The following is a 13,823-nucleotide window of genomic DNA, read 5'->3' as shown; positions in this document are numbered from 1 at the left end:
AGATCAGATTCTAAAAATGTCAGTCGTTCTTCGATTTTTTCAAAAAATAGCAGACCTACAAGCTCGTATCGCGCCACTCGGTGGCGCGATATGAGCTTGTAGATCTGCTATTTTTAAATAGCTAAAGCATAACATGATGCTGACACCAAAATGGGTGCCCGTTCAGAATGGGTTAACATACTATTTAGTATGCAAGACATTTTTGTATGTTTGAAAGCAGTAATCACTCAACAGTATGCTGTGATAACAACCTTGACCTGCATGGAGAGGCTGTGTGAAGAATTACACATGTCTGTTAGTGTTACATCTTGCATCTTGAATCGATGCTGAAATGTAGGCCTATTGTGTCCACAGACTATGTGATGAATCCATTTTGAAATAACAATAGGTTATAGACACCTGCGTCAGAAGTGGTCTGTTCAAGGCATTAAATACCATGAGATTCGGATCACTCGCTAATAACAGTGGGTTTACTGCACAGGGAGTTGAATATGACTCACACGCTTTCATACAATTGCGTCAAATTGATTTCCTAGCTACTGTACATGTCACACCCTTCAAGAATGACAAAGGAAAAATATGGGGCAGGTTCTTTGAGGTTCTACCTTCAATATCTCCTCTGGGTTGATTTAGTTTGAGTTTGTATTTATATTGTTATTTTCATGTATATTTATCCGAGTTGTTGCTGTCAAGAGGTGTTGTGTACAATACAGAGTAATGAGAGCTGTGTAGTTTTCCTTTCTGGGGTTGGGGTGGCGGGTGGGTGGGGGGGGTTGTTTTTACTGTTTTTGGTCTTTTCTTTTTTGAGTTTGTCTTGTCTTGTTTAAAAAAATAAAAAAATAAATCATGATTCTGTAACTCATTGTGGTAAATATCTGCATTATCAATAAATAAATCTTTAAAAAAAAAAGAATGACAAAGGAAGAGACTCACAACACAAATTGCTCAAATGAGTCAACTCTGACTCGTCCATCTCCGGGAAACGGCTGCAAAAGTCACAATGTAACAGATACTTTATTCAAACATTACTATACAGTGGCCTGTCTATACATTATTTGGTGTGCTACCTTGTTGGCTCACGTCTCAAGCAAGTAAGTAGTTAGGGCCAGGGCAATGTGCATCAGCACCTTATTGATATGAATAGGCCTATTGCAAGGAAATGTTTTTTTTTTCTACAATCCTGAAGAGTGACAATTTTGACAATTGTGACCTGCGACAGGAAATGTGAAATTTGACGTGCCATCTATTCCCAGGTAGCATGAGTATGCAGTGGTGTAAAGTAACTAAGTACATTTACTGAAGTACTGTACAATTTTGAGGTAGTTTACTGGAGGCCAGAGGTAGTTTGTAAGGCCGTATACATAGAAAGGTAGACGTCTCCTTCAGCTCTGAGGCGTGTGTATGATTGTATCTCGAGAGGAGGCAAGTTCTGTAAAATGTAAATGTGAGACAAGGCAGCCTCTTCAAAACCATGTGACTTGAACCTGTCTCGTCACACACACACACACACACACACACACACACACACACACACACACACACACACACACACACACACACACACACACACACACACACACACACACACACACACACACACACACACACACACACACACACACACACACACACACACAGCACATCTGCTGAAAGCCTTAAAATAGAAGCACATAATTGGCGAAACAGGAAGGTGAATATCAGTAACCTGAATCCGTTGCCTTGCCTTATAATTGCCATGCCATTTTGTTCTGATCTCAAGCTGAGATAACTCCCATAAAGATTAGGTACAGTAGGCTATACAAAACGGCGACCAAGGCATACTATTGATTGATTGATTGATTGGCCTACATTAATTGTATTTATAATATTTACTACTAACCTACAACTTTCTTAACCTTAGACAATTAATTCACCTTGATTACACCCCTGTGGACCATACACAGAGATTGTTGATTGATGTGATACTCTGTCTCCACTCTGAGCCACTTGAGGCTAATACAATGAGCAGGGAGAAGATGTGCTCTTGGGTGGAGTTTAAGCATCAGTCTAACAAATGTATTCTTCAAGGTCTGTAGCTTCTTTTTAAAGATCTGTGGGATGCTAGAGCACCGCGGGATGTACAGGCAATCAAAAGGGACATATATAATCAGTGTGAGCCGCATCCGTATTGCAGGCCCGCTTTGCGAAACGATCCACCCTTCCACTGCATGAGCAACTCGGCCCAGTCAGCCAAGGAGGCCGAGGACCACGCCGTTTTCATCAATATTAACCCATAAAGCGCATAAATCGATAAAATAACTAGAACTGCACTCTGTCGAGTGCATACTGGCTTGTTGCACTAGTAGGCCATAAATGGCCAACTAGTGTGCAAGCAGAGCGCGCAAGTACTTTCGACCGCTGTAAACTGTCAAATCTCAGTATCTCTGTGAAGGAACGTTTGAAATGTAAAATTATTAGGTGTAACTATTTGCTACCTACCTACTTTATGCATATAAACACCTAGTATTACAAGTAAGACGCGCAAACGCGGGAAGCGAACGCAGCTCGTAAATTGCAGTGTCCCTTCCACGCGCTACGTCCGGCCGGGGAAATTCCCCTCTGTCAGGTGAAAAGAAGCAGCTTGGACTCCTCATGCATAGAAGGAGGCATGAGGTCAGTCCGCTGCCCCCCCCCAGGTTGGCAGAGGAAGTGTAGCACCCAGGATTACATTAGATAATTGGCACTGGGTGAAAAGAAAACTGGGTTACAAAATCGTGGGATAATTTTTTTTTTATATATATATATATATATGGGCATGGAACAGACAGCCAGACAGCCAGATACAGAGATCTCCATTATGGGAATGGGAATGTGCATAAAAGGAAGACAGAGAAACTGATGTAATGTAAGAAAGTAGAGCATAGTCAGTATAGTGAGTGACGGATAAAGACAGAGCTGTACTGATAGCAGGACTTGGTATTAACATTCAAATCAATGCAACAATAAGTAATGTCGAGACACCACTTCTTCTTCCTGACATCCTCTTACGCAGTCATCCTCCCAAAAGCCACACGCAATTTGACATCACATTATACAGCTTCTGAATGAACCTTTTTCTAATTTCAATTCATAATTCTTGCTGCCTGTCTGTAAGTTTTTATATTCAGCCATAGTACTGTAGACTTTTGTCTAAACACAATGAATGGAGGATTTGTGTCGTATATATGTGTCTGAGGAAATGGGCTATTTTTGTCCTATACACAAATTCCCATTGACATTGAATTGAGAATTTACGTCATATGTTCCTAACACAAACAGTGCCATTGACAATGGAGACATTACGTTGTATGTAGACGAGCATACCGGCTATTTTTGTCCTAAATTCTCATTGACAATGAATGGAGAATTTACGTCATGTGTGTCTGAGCAAATCGGTATTTTTGTTAAATTCTCATTGACAATGAATGGAGAATTTACGTCATGTGTCTGAGCAAATCGGTATTTTTGTTAAATTCCCATTGACAATGAATGGAGAATTTATGTCATATGTGTCTGAGCAAATCGGTATTTTTGTTAAATTCCCATTGACAATGAATGGAGAATTTACGTCATGTGTCTGAGCAAATCGGTATTTTTGTTAAATTCCCATTGACAATGAATGGAGAATTTACGTCATATGTGTCTAAGCAAATCGGTATTTTTGTTAAATTCCCATTGACAATGAATGGAGAATTTACGTCATGTGTGTCTGAGCAAATCGGTATTTTTGTTAAATTCCCATTGACAATGAATGGAGAATTTACGTCATATGTGTCTGAGCAAATCGGTATTTTTGTTAAATTCCCATTGACAATGAATGGAGAATTTACGTCATGTGTGTCTGAGCAAATCGGTATTTTTGTTAAATTCCCATTGACAATGAATGGAGAATTTACGTCATGTGACTGAGCAAATCGGTATTTTTGTTAAATTCCCATTGACAATGAATGGAGAATTTACGTCATATGTGTCTGAGCAAATCGGTATTTTTGTTAAATTCCCATTGACAATGAATGGAGAATTTACGTCATAATGTGTCTGAGCAAATCGGTATTTTTGTTAAATTCCCATTGACAATGAATGGAGAATTTACGTTGTGTGTCTGAGCAAATCGGTATTTTTGTTAAATTCCCATTGACAATGAATGGAGAATTTACGTCATGTGTGTCTGAGCAAATCGGTATTTACGTTAAATTCTCATTGACAATGAATGGAGAATTTACGTCATGTGTGTCTGAGCAAATCGGTATTTACGTTAAATTCTCATTGACAATGAATGGAGAATTTACGTCATGTGTGTCTGAGCAAATCGGTATTTACGTTAAATTCTCATTGACAATGAATGGATAATTTACGTCATGTGTCTGAGCAAATCGGTATTTTTGTTAAATTCCCATTGACAATGAATGGAGAATTTATGTCATGTGTCTGAGCAAATCGGTATTTTTGTTAAATTCCCATTGACAATGAATGGAGAATTTACGTCATGTGTCTGAGCAAATCGGTATTTTTGTTAAATTCCCATTGACAATGAATGGAGAATTTACGTCATATGTGTCTAAGCAAATCGGTATTTTTGTTAAATTCCCATTGACAATGAATGGAGAATTTACGTCATGTGTGTCTGAGCAAATCGGTATTTTTGTTAAATTCCCATTGACAATGAATGGAGTATTTACGTCATATGTGTCTGAGCAAATCGGTATTTTTGTTAAATTCCCATTGACAATGAATGGAGAATTTACGTCATGTGTGTCTGAGCAAATCGGTATTTTTGTTAAATTCCCATTGACAATGAATGGAGAATTTACGTCATGTGACTGAGCAAATCGGTATTTTTGTTAAATTCCCATTGACAATGAATGGAGAATTTACGTCATATGTGTCTGAGCAAATCGGTATTTTTGTTAAATTCCCATTGACAATGAATGGAGAATTTACGTCATAATGTGTCTGAGCAAATCGGTATTTTTGTTAAATTCCCATTGACAATGAATGGAGAATTTACGTTGTGTGTCTGAGCAAATCGGTATTTTTGTTAAATTCCCATTGACAATGAATGGAGAATTTACGTCATGTGTCTGAGCAAATCGGTATTTTTGTTAAATTCCCATTGACAATGAATGGAGAATTTACGTCATGTGTCTGAGCAAATCGGTATTTTTGTTAAATTCCCATTGACAATGAATGGAGAATTTACGTCATATGTGTCTGAGCAAATCGGTATTTTTGTTAAATTCCCATTGACAATGAATGGAGAATTCACGTCATATGTGTCTGAGCAAATCGGTATTTTTGTTAAATTCCCATTGACAATGAATGGAGAATTTACGTCATGTGACTGAGCAAATCGGTATTTTTGTTAAATTCCCATTGACAATGAATGGAGAATTTACGTCATGTGTCTGAGCAAATCGTTACATCATGATGATGTACGATGATAAGAGCGCCCCTCACTTCACACAGGTGTGTTTTTTTCCTTCTCATAATATATCATATCATGCATCACATTTTCCATTATTTGTAATTGCGAAGGGGTAACAAATTAGGTGCTTATCAGATAATATCTTCTCTCAATCATGCCAATTGCAGCTGTCTTGTCTAATTGATAATTGTTTTGTCAAATTGGAAAATACTTTTTAATGGAAAAGAACAGACCCTTCTTCCAAATGACCATGTTAATTATTACACGTCTTCATAGGGGCAGCTCCCTAATCATGTGCATACAGTTCGCTTTCCTATGTCTATAGCAGGGGTCCTCAACTAGAAATGCTGAAGGTCCACAAATATTTTTTGAACAAGACCATGGTCCAAGTCTCATGCGCACGCAAATAAAATTGCTGCGCCCCTCACCTAGAAACAACCAATTACCAAGGTATATAAACCGGGTTTGTATAGCTCTTTCACTTTGACAAAATATTAATTATTCACACCTCCAAAAATCCAATTTTGTTTCATTCAACTGAATGTGTGAATGTGAGCCAGTCAGCGCAACATTGTCATCATGACATACCGGCCCATAATACACACATTCAGAGTGTTAATTGCTTCTTGGCATTGATCGAATACAACAGAGAATTCAACTCGCGGTTGCAGTGACTTTTTTTCTTCTCTTTATTCTGTTTATTCTGGGTTTTTCTTAATGTTTTGTTGTGGCTTTCGCCTTTATTTTATATTCTTTATGGAGGGATAGACAGTATAGGCTGACAGGAAATGGGGAGAGAGATGGGGGGGGTCACTCCCCCATCTCTCTCCCCATTTCCTGTCGGGATCGGGAGTCGAACCCGCGGCACACTGCCAGACTGGATTACCAGCCAAGGTGCCTGGACCACTGAGCCACGGCCCAGGCCTTTTCTCCAGGGCCCGCAGAGAGGTGTGCCGCGGTCCGGTCGTGGACCGCGGTCCGCCTGTTGAGGACCACTGCTCTATAGCATGCTCAATGTTTGGCCAATTAGCTGGAATCATGCGAGCAAACAGTGTGGTATTTATTTATAATGGTAATAATCCCCCAGAGTGTTCTTTGCGTTGTGCGAGTGATGCAATGTGAGGCACTATAGTACTGTACAGTACAGTTACAGTACTAGTACTGTAAGCCGCACAGACGTATCTCTGGCTTCTATTGCAGTGATTTCCAAGCCGCTGCTTGGTTGTCACAAGTTAATTATGACATAGCAATCTATGAACTATATCGGCGGGGGCTCAAAGATGAACCCATTCTGAACGGGCACCCATTTTGGTGTCGGCATCATGTTGTGCTTTAGCTATTTAAAAATAGCAGATCTACAAGCTCATATCGCGCCACCGAGTGGCGCGATACGAGCTTGTAGGTCTGCTATTTTTTGAAAAATCGAAGAACGACTGACATTTTTTAGAATCTGATCTCAGGTCAGAATGGGTTCATCAGACCAGTGTGTGTCCCAGTGGAAACCTCGTATGAATCTGATCTCAGGTCAGAATGGGTTAAAGCCCCTGGCAGGTTCAACCGGGCAGGTCACGGGAGAGGGGCTAGACATAAAGCAGCACTGGTCCTCCAGGTGGGGAGTTGCATGGCCATGAGGCTATGGGGCTATGGGGCTATGGGGCTATGGGGCTATGGGGCTATGGGGCCATGGGGCTATGGGGCCATGGGGCCATGGGGCCATGGGGCCATGGGGCTATGGGGCTATGGGGCTATGGGGCTATGGGGCTATGGGGCCATGGGGCCATGGGGCCATGGGGCCATGGGGCCATGGGGCCATGGGGCCATGGGGCCATGGGGCTATGGGGCCATGGGGCCATGGGGCCATGGGGCCATGGGGCCATGGGGCCATGGGGCCATGGGGCCATGGGGCTATGGGGCCATGGGGCCATGGGGCCATGGGGCCATGGGGCCATGGGGCCATGGGGCCATGGGGCCATGGGGCCATGGGGCCATGGGGCCATGGGGCTATGGGGCCATGGGGCTATGGGGCCATGGGGCCATGGGGCCATGGGGCCATGGGGCCATGGGGCCATGGGGCCATGGGGCTATGGGGCTATGGGGCTATGGGGCCATGGGGCCATGGGGCCATGGGGCTATGGGGCCATGGGGCTATGGGGCTATGGGGCCATGGGGCTCCAGGCCATGGGGCTGACAACCCTATACCCCGGAAGACAAAAACTGTTACAGAAACTGCAACACAACACACAAACCACATAACCTGGGGTATTCAGTGGGGTAACAAGAAGACTCGCCCCGTTTCCTCCCAGAATTTTCCCCAATGTGAGGGGTGGGAGAGGCTGGACAGCAGACGGCTGGACTTTGAATTTCTCTAACTATAAACTTTCATGACAGCAGACAGTACAAATATAATTAATGAAAATCTACTACATTGAAGTCTGTTCACAGAAGTTGTTGTAGGATATGTGGGGGATTATCTGACGAGGTACCATTTGAGGGGGCAAAACCTTACATATACTAAATAATACTAAATTGTCAATATAAGTAAAATAATATAGCCTTTCTACAGGAGTATCTTTTTATATTTTTCCAAAAAGAATACAAACAGCCAATAGCATATTACAAAGTTATCCCCCTCACTGGTGACAATTCCGGGAGGAAAAACGGGCAAGCACCGGGTCGAGTCTTCCGGTATTCTTCAGTGGCAGTGTATGATTGCGGCCTTATGCCCCAACACACTCAGCCTTGAGAAGAATCTCCACAAATTGGCCTCATGGTCGCCGTTGTTTTTAGTTCAATGTTTGTTTTAAAAGCACCATTGACGATGAAGGGAAAATGTACGTCATATTGTCACTCATTACGTCATATTGTCTCTATATTGTTAATGGCGTTTAATGTTTGTGTTGGCACCGTTTGTTTTACATCACATTACATCACCTAATCAACATGAGTTAGACTTTAAATTAGCGCCCCTCACTTCACACGGGTGTGAACTCAAACTGTACATCAACTTTATTGTCAGTGAGAATCATCGAAGGTATGTTTGTTTCCCTGTTTATCACGTGACTACGACATATGAGTACAGTTATAGGCCCCTGTTGTGGGTTCAAATCTACCGTGGAGCTGCTGTGGCTTTGTCTACACAAACACAATTAGCCCGTGTTTGTGGGAGGGAAGCCGGGCAGGGAGGGTGATAATTGTCACTGTACATCATGGCATATGGCACCTGTCAGCAGGGAGGAGTAGAATGAAGGCTATACGTCCTCCTGGCAAGGGCTCCTCCCTGGTAGGAGACGACTAAATTGGATTAAAACGAAAAGTGACCTGATATAGCACCACCATAAGAGGGCGATTTGAACTATTTGGGGTGTTTTTCTTTTTACTTCTTTCTGCCTACAAAGTGTGCATGCAAAGTTTATTGAGTGGTTTCAGAATTCCAAGATTAGCAGTGCACACAGGACACACACAGAGGCACATGTGGACACATGCACGGACACACATGCGGACACATGCACGGACACACATGTGGACACATGCACGGACACACATGTGGACACATGCACGGACACACATGTGGACACATGCACGGACACACATGTGGACACATGCACGGACACACATGTGGACACATGCATGGACACACATGTGGACACATGCACGGACACACATGTGGACACATGCACGGACACACATGCGGACACATGCACGGACACACATTGTGGACACATGCACGCACGGACACACATGCGGACACATGCACGGACACACATGTGGACACATGCACGGACACACATGTGGACACATGCACGGACACACACACGCGGACACATGCACGGACACACATGTGGACACATGCACGGACACACATGCGGACACATGCACGGACACACATGCGGACACATGCACGGACACACATGCGGACACATGCACGGACACACATGCGGACACATGCACGGACACACATGCGGACACATGCACGGACACACATGCGGACACATGCACGGACACACATGCGGACACATGCACGGACACACATGTGGACACATGCACGGACACACATGCGGACACATGCACGGACACACATGCGGACAGGGGGCGGGGAAATAAAGGTTTTCTCCTGGCCTATCGGTCGGATAAAGACAATACAAGAGATGACTGCTCTATATATGGTTTATTAGCTACATCATACTGTACATCTGCTGCATTCAGTCCTAAACCCAGCTGTTGGTTTTGGATGGTTAACCCATTCTGACCTGAGATCAGATTCATACGAGGTTTCCACTGGACACACACTGGTCTGATGAACCCATTCTGACCTGAGATCAGATTCTAAAAATGTCAGTCGCTCTTCGATTATTAAAAAATAGCAGACCTACAAGCTCGTATCGCGCCACTCGGTGGCGCGATACGAGCTTGTAGATCTGCTATTTTTAAATAGCTAAAGCATAACGTGATGCCGACACCAAAATGGGTGCCCGTTCAGAATGGGTTAAAAAGGAAAAGGTGCAGGGCTCTGCGTTATAGTGCAGGAAACAGATTGCATAAGCATGGGTGAAAATTGCAATGACAATCTTGAAAAAGTGCCGCACAATGACTTTCCCACAAAGCCGTGACTAAATCAAATTCGTATAGCTTTAATGGCTTCCCTTTCAAGGCAACAAAGCACAAGCACTGCCTCTCCTGGCCTTGCAGCACAAGCTGCACACAAGAGAGACTTGATGAGTTAAATTGCCTCACACAACAAACACTGAGGGATTGTCAGTAAAGCAGCGAAAGCATTGGCACTCCCAGTCAGGTCTGTGGTGAGCATTGCTCGCTGCAAAGAGGAGATAGCAAAATAGAGCTCAAAATGGGTACAGAGTAATACTCTCTCTCTCTCTCTCTCTCTCTCTCTCTCTCTCTCTCCAAGACTTGACCTGTCTTGTCTGTGTCACATTATCATGTATAGCTGGTTGTAAAATTCACGGGGTAAGATATTTGCACAAGACCTTGCTAAAAAACATTGAAGATGCCAATTCTAAAACAATAACACGAGAGCGAGAGGAATAATAAAACAGCTGGAATATTCTAATTCTGGGCAACATGTTGTGTGGAACATATAATGGGATTTTGTTCACTTCAGAAATGCTCCAGACGTGATTGTGTTCTTGCAAGTGTTAACTTCACAGACCCCCCTTAAAAGAAATAGGGCGCCGCGTCTGGGTTTTGCAGAGTGCTCACTTGTTAACGGCAGTCTGAAAGTCAGTCAAAAGGAGAGATATCAAGGTTTCTACTCCCAGATGAATGCACACCCATTTCACATTGTAGCTCTGCAGGCTTCACGTTAAAGGAGAATTCCATACTAAAAGGCTTTCTTACCTTTCTTTGTAGTTGTTACGTCCCCATCAAAGAGTTCCAGGTGTTATTTTGAGCAAAAGCTCCTTATTGGCTATTTCCCCTATACCATAAGCCCTCAATGAATTGCATTGCATTGAATGGGAATTGAATGGGGCTATGGGGTGTTGTGCTAATTCGCTTATTTCCATCGCTCAAAATGATAATTTCTTTGTATATATCCTCTCTTCATAATGTAAATAATATCCCAAGCGGCACACTTTACTACTTCTTTCGATGGAAATAAGCGAACTAGCATAACACCCCATAGCCCCATTCAATTTCCATTCAATTCAATGCAATTCATTGAGGGCTTATGGTATAGGGAAAATAGCCAATAAGGAGCTTTTGCACAAAAGAAACACCTGGACCTCTTTGGTGGGGACGTAACAACTACAAAGAAAGGTAAGAAAGATAAGAAAGCATTCTAGCATGGAATTCTCCTTTAACAAGTGAGGACACATGCTGCACACACAGGACCAGCAGCACAAGGCAATGTTGCATGCATGCAAAATACACAAAACAACATTTCACAGCTACGTCCTCCCAGTCGATTAAGGAAATGTATAGCTTTTCAACGTTCTCTCTCTCTCTCTCTCTCTCTCTCTCTCTCTCTCTCTCTCTCTCTCTCTCTCTCTCTCTCTCTCTCTCTCTCTCTCTCTCTCTCTCTCTCTCTCTCTCTCTCTCTCTCTCTCTCTCTCTCTCTCTCTCTCTCTCTCTCTCTCTCTCTCTCTCTCTCTCTCTCTCTCTCTCTCTCTCTCTCTCTCTCTCTCTCTCTCTCTCTGAAGAACTCTAGTCTGCACTGCGGCCTGCATTGAAAGAGAGAAAGTGGTGATACAGATCTGGATCGCCTCTGCATGGCAGCACACTGCCGTGCATGTTCTACCTGCATGTTCTGCCCCCAAACGCCCCAACAACACCCTACCTCAATCCACGGCTCCGTCATTTATTATAGGCCTTTGTCTCCCCGACAGTTTAATGGTGAATTGTATTGTACACAGGGAGAGTGGGGAGTTGGTGAATGGGTTGGCTGTCGTGCCACGGAAGTTCAGTGCCAGAAAGCATCAAAGAATGCAGCAAGAAATATGCCCAGACACATGAGTGTCCCCACACATACGTAGTTAGTACAACTTGTTTACCTCATTGTGAGTTGAATTTCAATGCACAGACTGCAAACGCACACACAAGCAGGCACCAGGCAGGCAGGCATGCATGCACACACACACATACCAGCTAATCAGAATTGTGATTTCTGGAAGGCAAAGTTTTCAATTCTCAGGCTTTGAAATGACCCACCCCAGTGCCCAGCGCAGCCATAAGCAGTGCCACGGATACATCGGTTTAACATTAAGTTGGCTGTTCACAGTCACCCCAAACCCCCTTCGTTCCAGTCGATAACTTAAATGAGAAGCTGTGGGTGTACTGTATTAACCCTTCTTGCAATTTCTTGTGAATTATGCGCAGTATATCATTATGTCTGGCCTATAGAAGCTCCCAATTTGGCAAAGACTTGAAGTATGCAAGAAGACTCATCAGCTGCACCTTCAAAAGGACTTGATGAAGCTGTGATTACAGTTGCCCGTGGCTTCGTGATGTGCATAATTACACCATGTAGGCATGATGCCAAACAAGCTCTCCAAATGAGCTTCAAATGGTGCTCTTTTCCACACAGCAAATGTCAAAGCCTCCTCCATCACATCACTGACATCTGCACAGCAGGAAAATTAATTATGCGATGATGTGAGGTGACATTCATGTCAGGGTTCACGTACAACACGTGACTTGATGGGGCGAAGCGTGATGTGTGAGAGCCGCAGTGGGGGGGGGGTGATGTTGCATGTGTGTGCGCCGCCGCGTCAGCGTCAGCACGATTCAGTTCGAAGGCCGAGCTTTTCTGTTTCGGTCCGTGCCTCCCATCAACCAATTACTGTACATCAAGCATTGATTTAACCCATTCTGAACGGGCACCCATTTTGGTGTCAGCATCATGTCATGCTTTAGCTATTGAAAAATAGCAGATCTACAAGCTCGTATCGCGCCACCGAGTGGCGCGATACGAGCTTGTAGGTCTGCTATTTTGAAAAATCGAAGAGCGACTAAAATTTTTAGAATCTGATCTCAGGTCAGAATGGGTTAATCAGACCAGTGTGTGTCCAGCGGAAACCTCGTATGAATCTGATCTGAGCTATTTTTCAAAAATAGCAGACCTACAAGCTCATATCGCGCCACCGAGTGGCGCGATAATCGAAGAACGACTGACATTTTTTAGAATCTGATCTCAGGTCAGAATGGGTTAATCAGACCAGTGTGTGTCCGGCGGAAACCTCGTATGAATCTGATCTCAGGTCAGAATGGGTTAACAAGCTAAAGCAAAAAAAAAAGTGGACGGTGGTGTTCTGAGACGTTACCTTGCCCGACGTACTGATGGTCGTTTCCCGCGTACTCCTCCAGCAGAAAGAACTGATTCCACATCCATCCTCGTTTGGAGCGCTGCAGTATCCGTCCGTCACCCTCTGACATGCCGAACAGATTCCCGATGCTCCGGGGGGAGAAGGGCAGGGCGGCGCTGGGCCACAGGACGGACAGCATCAGGAGGAGCGGCAGGTGATTGGCTATCATGGTATTATCCTGGGAAGCGTGAAAGTTGACTCGTTGAGTTTACGGGAAGCGAGTTTCAGCTGGGATGAATGCTGGAGATCAGCGTCGCCACAAAACGCATCGTATTCCCGTCCTCAACGTCATGTAGGTCCCTGTGGAGAGGAGAGGAGACAAACACAAATTAATTGGATCTGGCGACACAATATTGATCACTCCTGAAACACAAGGGGGTTGTTGATATCGAGGCCCCGGTGCACTGATACTCTGAGGATCAATGTTGTTTAGATATGCGATTCATCCCAGCACAGCTAGCAGACAGACAGACAGACAGACAGACAGACAGACAGACAGACAGACAGACAGACAGACAGACAGACAGACAGACAGACAGACAGACAGACAGGTTTTTACAAGT

General features: G+C 43.9%; 1 pseudogene across 1 annotated transcript in view; it reads right to left on the bottom strand.

The window, feature by feature from the left end:
* Window positions 1-13,429, bottom strand: part of LOC310867866 (cadherin-10-like) — a 49,293-nt pseudogene extending 35,864 nt beyond the window's left edge. Inside the window, exon 1 of the transcript XR_014571072.1 lies at window positions 13,219-13,429. The product of XR_014571072.1 is annotated as a cadherin-10-like (transcript). The remainder of the gene's footprint in view (window positions 1-13,218) is intronic.
* Window positions 13,430-13,823: the final 394 nt, after the last annotated feature.

This window comes from Protomyctophum parallelum (assembly GCF_964188405.1).
Source record: "Protomyctophum parallelum genome assembly, chromosome: 12".
Taxonomy (NCBI): Eukaryota; Metazoa; Chordata; class Actinopteri; order Myctophiformes; family Myctophidae; genus Protomyctophum; species Protomyctophum parallelum.
Note: the sequence above shows the minus strand (reverse complement) of the source record. Positions and strands in the feature narration are given on the sequence as shown.